The sequence below is a fragment of the Chiloscyllium punctatum genome, chromosome 12, assembly GCF_047496795.1.
Source record: "Chiloscyllium punctatum isolate Juve2018m chromosome 12, sChiPun1.3, whole genome shotgun sequence".
In the NCBI taxonomy this organism is placed as follows: domain Eukaryota; kingdom Metazoa; phylum Chordata; class Chondrichthyes; order Orectolobiformes; family Hemiscylliidae; genus Chiloscyllium; species Chiloscyllium punctatum.
The window spans coordinates 20,285,281-20,292,097 of NC_092750.1; positions in this window are offsets into that span (position 1 = coordinate 20,285,281).

Consider the following 6,817-nt stretch of genomic DNA (forward strand, 5'->3'; position numbering starts at 1 on the left):
TCAGTAGATTTATTTTATGGGGCGGCACAGTGACTCAGCACTGCTGCTTTACAGCACCAGGGACCCAGGTTCGATTCCAGCCTTCAGCAACTGCCTGTGTGGAGTTTGCATGTTCTCCCTGTGTTAGTATGGGTTTCCTCTGGGTGCTCTGGTTTCCTCCCACAGATCAAAAGATGTGTAGGCTCGGTGAATTGGCCATTCTAAATTGCCCATAATGTTAGGTGCTTTAGTCATAGAGAAATGGGTCTGGGTGGGTTACTCTTTGGAGGGTTGGTGTGGACTTATCGGGACAAAAGGGCCTGTTTCCACACTGTAGGGAATCTAAGTCTTTTGTCCCCACTGCTGAAGTCTGTTTCCTTACTTAAGCAGCTTCATGAATAGTTCATTGTTTTTGTGCCGCCCAAATTTTGTTCCTCCAGGTAACTACTTGGTGGTTGTGCCAGTCCTGATCTAAAGTTCCCATCGATTCCTGATTTGTGCTAAGTTGGCTGTTAACCATGAGTGCTGCAATTGGCCTCAGAGCGAGGCAAGTTTTTCAAATATATAAAAACTGAAAATAATTGCAGATGCTGGAAATCAGAAATGAAAACCGAAACTGCTGGAAAAGCTCAGCAGGTCTGGCAACATCTGTGGAGAGAAAGCAGAGTTAATGTTCAGAACTGAGGAAAGGTGACTGGACTCGAAATGTTAACTTTTTAAAATATTGCCTATTTTTCCTGCAGCCTGATTGCTGTCTACTGACCTCTGCTGGTCATCGGCTATATGTACAGAAGCTACTACATGACAGAAAAGCCAGTTGATACCGTTCCACGTGGAGGTAACAGAGGTGCTCAAAGCCATGGAACACAACCTAGAATTATTCCAGAATGTCATAGAAGAAAACTAGTTTTACAAAATTAGAACCCCAGTTACTTTTTCAGGACATACTTCATTTGTTTGTTAGTTGTTCTGTGTGCTGATAGAGGCCTATAGCAGTAATGGAAGAATTCCAATCATGTTGACTATATTGAGTATTGAAGCTGATGATGTCTTTCAGAGACCAACTTGACATCAAACGTCACATCAATGGATAGGGTAAATAGACACGGTCTTTTCCCTGGGTTGGGGGAGTCCAGAACTTTAGGGTGAGAGGGGAAAGGTATAAAAGAGACCTAAGGGGCAACTTTTTCACACAGAGGGTGGTGCATGTATAGAATGAGCTGCCAGAGGAAGTGGTGGAGGCTGGTGCAATGACAATATTTAAAAAGCCTCTGGATGGGTATGTGAATATAATGGGTTTAGAGAGATATGGGCCAAGTGCTGGCAAACAGGGCTCGATTAGGTTAGGATATCCAGTCAGCATGGATGAGTTGGACCAAAGAGTCTGTTTCTATGCTGTACGTCTCTATGACTATACTGGATTTCTGAAAGATTCAAAAACTGTATGATTTTTGACTTTGACCACCCCAGTCCAACACCAGCACCTTCAAATCATTTCTGACAGATGTCAGTGAATAGTGATAAGTGCAAGTTTACCACTCCCAATCAACATCCACACAAGTTAAACTTGTTCTATATGATGTAATTATTTCCCTGAATACTCACTGTGCTGTCCAATAAGCTATTCAAAAATAGTTTCTCAGTTTCTCTTCATTTAAGCAACAGCTATCACCACATAACTGTTGATCAACCCAGCCTTTGTCACGTCAGAAATCCTCACCACCGAACACTATGTTACATTGTGCTAGTTTCTCAACGTGGGATAAGTTTACTGCTAACGTCCTCATTTAGGGTGGAAGGTGTGTTAGAAGAAAACCACTTGCTAGCCTAGTGAGAAGAGGCATGGGTATTATTGCATATGAGCAGTCTAAAGGTAAGGGGCAAGCCAGTCAGGACTGAGATGAGGAAGAATTTCTTCACTCTGAGTTAAGAACCTGTTGAATTCTCTCACACAGGAAGTTGTCGGAGCCACTTCATTAGATATATTCAAGAGGGAGCTGGATATGGCCTTTGCAGCTAAAGGGATCAAAGGGTATGGAGAGAAAGTGGGAGTAAAATCCTGAAATTGTGTGATTGGCCATGATCATGTTGAATGGTGGTGCAGGCTTGGAGGGCCGAATGGCCATTTCCTGCATCTATTTTCTGTGTTTCTATGAATACAAGTTACACTGATACAATGTACATATTACAGAACCCGAGGAGAAGGACATGGATGGTTTGTCACTAAATAATTTCACACACAATTTATACAAAGTCTAGTATTTTATTCCATTGATATCCAAAGCTGTTTTCTCATCAAGTCTGGTATAATTATAGTGGTCACACTTTACTATTAATCCTTTCAAACTCTTATACAACACAACACCCTTCATCCTCCAGCTATGGGCAATCTTGGCCTGAACTATCTTACTTGCTCTTAAACAAAATGCCCATGTCCTTCGAGTTTTAAAGAGGTCAGTTCCTCTTGTGTATGAGACACTTATCCCTCAACAACTCTTAGCTGCCTAAAAACTCAAGAACATTTTATTCGTAATGTATATTAATATAGCACCTTTAACATTATAAAACATCCCAAGGCATTTCACATATGCATTATTAAACAAAATAGAATACTGAACCATGTTAGATAATGGCAGCATTTAATGCCCTCCCATGAGGAGCCTGCTTTCAGCCTTTCAGTCACAAACCTGAATAATTCGATGGTGGGAAAGCTCATGGTTGACCTTACTACTAACTGACACTAAGTGACAATTGATGCCCACTTAAGGTGCAGAGAAAGGGAGGGATCCCTCACTCTAAGCCACTCCGGATGCAGAATAAAGGGAAAGATGATTGCTGAAACTGCCCTTCAATCCCTTTCTCATGACTCCCATTCTGCAATCACTCCCACCTTTGAACAAAGAATAAAGAAAATTTACAGCCCAGGAACAGGCCCTTCAGCCCTCCAAGCCTGTCCCGATCCAAATCCACTGTCTAAGCCTGTCACCCAATTCCTAAGCATCTGTATCCCTCTGTTCCCCACCCTATCAAGCATCTGTCCAAACGCACCTTAAGTGAATCTACTGTGCCTCTACTACCTCTGCTAGCAAGGCGTGACCTCTCTTTATTGAATCGCTCACCCTGGGAAAAAGCATATCTCTATCCACCCTGTCTATACCCTTCATGATTTTGTAGACCTCAATCAGGTTCCCCCTCAATCTCCTTTTTTCTAATGAAAACAATTCTACCCTACTCAACCTCTCTTCATAGCTAGCACCTTCCATACCAGGTAATATCCTTGTAAACCTTCTCGGCACCCTCTCCAAAGCATCCACATTCTTTTGGTAATGTGGTGATCAGAACTGAACACAGTATTCTAAATGTGGCCGAACCAAAGTCTTGTACAATTTTAACATGACCTGCCAGCTCTTATACTCAATACCCCGTCCAATGAAGGCAAGCATACCATATGACTTATTGATCACTCTATCCACCTGTACAGCCACCTTCAGGGTACAATGAATATGAACTCCCAGATCTCTCTGCTCATCAACTTTTCCCAAGGCTCTTCCATTTACTGAATGGTTCGCTCTTGAATGAGATCTTCCAAAATGCATCTCCTCACGTTTGCCTGGATTGAACTCCATCTGCCACTTCTCTCCCCAACTCTCCAGTCTATCTATATTCTCCTGTATTCTTGAGCAGTCTCCTATGCTTTCTGCTACTCCACCAATCATCGTATCATCTGCGAACTTGCTGATCAAACCAACAATGCCCTCTTCCAGATCATTTATGTACATCACAAACAATAGTAGCCCCAGCACTGATCCCTGTGGAACTCCACTGGTCACCTTTCTCCATTTCAAGAAACTCCCTTCAACTACTACTCTCTGTCTCCTGTTGCTCCACCTAGCTAGAACACCCTGCACACCATGTGACTTCAATTTCTCCATTAGGTTACCATGGGGAGCATTATCAAATACCTTACTAAAGTCTATGTATATGACATCTACAGCTCTTCCTTCATCTATCAACTTGGTCACTTCCTCAAAGAACTCTATTAAATTGGTAAGGCATGATCTCTCCGCACAAAACCATGTAGCCTATCATTGATAAGCCCATTCCCTTCCAAATATAAATAGATCCTTTCCCTCAGTACATTCTCCAGCAATTTTCTCACCACTGACGTGAGGCTCACTGGTCTGTACTTATCCAGAATATCCTTACTATCCTTCTTGAATAGGGGGACAACATTAGCAACTCTCCAGTCCTCCAGCACTTCACCTGTGTTTAAGGATGCTACAAAGATATTTGTCAGGACCCCAGCTATTTCCTCTCTCACCTCCCTCAGCAACCTGGAATAGATCCCATCCAGTCCTGGGGATTTGTCCACCTTAATATCCTTTAGCCTACCCAACACCTCCTCCCTCCTTATGTCAACGTGATCCAGACTAACCAAACTTCTATCGCTAATCTCAACATTCATCATGTCTCTCTCCTTCGTGAACACTGATGCAAAGTAATCATTGAGAATCTCACTCATTCTCTCAGGTTTGACACACAACCTTCCTTCCTTACCCTTTCTCTAGTTACCCTCGTTTCTTATATATGAATAACAGGCCTTGGGATTCTCCCTAATTCTGTTCACTAAAGTTATTTCATGACCCCCTTTTAGCCCACTTGATTAGTTTAAGATTGATCCTACTCTCCGGATATTCCTCCAGGGCTCATTCTGTTCTTAGCTGCCTGGACCTTATGGATGCTTCCCTTTTCTTCCTGGCTAGTCGCACACTTTCTCCTGTCATCCGTGGTTCACAAATCTTGCCTTTCCTATCCCTTGTTTTCAAAGTGACATGCCTATCCTACACTACCTTTAACCTACCTTTGAAAGCCTCCCACGTATCAAATGTGGACTTCCCTTCAAATAGCTGCCCCCAATCCACATTTGCCAGCTCCTGCCGAATTTTAATTTGATTGGCCTTGGTCCAGTTTAGTGCTCTTCCCTTAAGACCACTCTCATCTTTGTCTACAAATATTCTAAAACTTACAGGATTGTGGTCACTATTCCCAAAGAAATCCCCCACCACAACTACTACCACCTGGCCTGGCTCATTCCCCAACACTTTTTTCCTGTCCGGGAGCAGCAGGAGACAGGAGCAGAGGTGACGTTGGGACTAGGAGGTTGCCGGAAAGGTAAGTGAATAATATAAATACTTACCTTTGCAGCCCGCGGCCATTTTCCTGTCCAGGAGTAGCGGGGAGACAGAGCGGAGATGATGTTAGGAAGTGACATTTGCCTATCCTTGACCTTAGATAGGTGCATTACCAGCAGCAGCCACTTCCTCCCTCATTATGCTATCGATCAATGAAGAGATGCTGCACCCTGAGTGACTGCAACTCTCAGTGAACAGGACCTCCACCCAGAATGCCCATTAAGTCAGGTTACCAAAGGCTTCTTCAAATAGGTAGGCTTCAAAGAGTATCTTGACCAACGAAAGCCAGGTAGAAAGGAAAGGTATAGGGAGGGAACAGATGGGAGCAGATGTCTAAGAGGGTTGTGGGACTGAAGGAGATTGGGGATAAGGAGGAGTGAGACCAAGGTGGAATTTAAAAACTATTTCAAGATAAAAATGTTTCTTGAATGGGAGCTAATATAGGTTAGTTAAAGATGATAGTTGAACGCAAGTTAGCACAATTTAAAGAACAACCAGCAGAGCTTTGGGTGATCACAAATTTATGGAGGGCAAGATATGGGAGGTTGGTCATGAATGTACTGGATAGTTAGGTTGAAAAGTAACAAAAGTACGAATGAGTATTTCAGTGGTAGATGAACTGAGACAGGAATGAAGTCAGGTGACGTTAGTGACGTGGATATCATTATTTTTTAGTGATAACATAAATATGCAGTAAGAAAGATGCCAGGGAACAAATATGGCACCAGAATTGCAAATAGATTGATCTTGTCTTACACTGTTGGACAGGAACAGAGTTGGTAGCTGGGCAAGGGAGTTTGGAGCAGTAAGCAAAGCAATAACTTCAATCTCATTTTGGAGAAATCATTCACGTGCCTCTCTTATGGAGAAAGAAAAGCTCTTTCTTGCCTGGAACATTCATGACAATCAATTCCATCTTTTGATTGATATTGTGGTGCACTTCAAGATCAAATAAATTTCTGCCCATTAAACAAAATATAGGCAATAAATAACAAATTCAACACTAAGATGTTCTACCAACATTCTATTCTCCAAGACGTTGAAATGGTGGAAGTTTTTAAATTCCTCAATCGTACCATATGAACTTTGACCTCTAAGATTGAAGTTGCAAAGTGAATTAATTAATTATTACTGTACTTCATAAAATCAGTTTTTTGAAATGTTTATTACTTTTCAAACAGCTAAAACAATTTTCTCTGTGTAGCACAAAGGAAAGATATGACTGATGATGCGTAGAATTATCATTGTTTGGTCATTATTCCAACCTTGGAATGCCCATTTTCTTACACCATGTGGATTTGTTACTAACTTGGATATAATGTAGCACATGTAAGTATCTAGCAACAATATATGTATTCAAAAGATTCGTCTGCATGGTCTGGAGTATTATCATAGAATCCCTAGTGTGGAAACAGGCCATTTGGCCCAACACATCTGCAGCGACCCTTCAAAGAGTATCCCACCCGGACCCATTTCCCAACCCTATTACTCTAAATTTCCCCTGATGAATGCTCCTAACCTACACATCCCTGAACACTAAGGGCAATTTAGCATAGCCAATTCACCCAAACTGCACATCTTTGGATTGTGGGAAGAAACCGGAGAACCTGGAGGAAACCTACGCAGATACAGGGAGAACGTGCAAT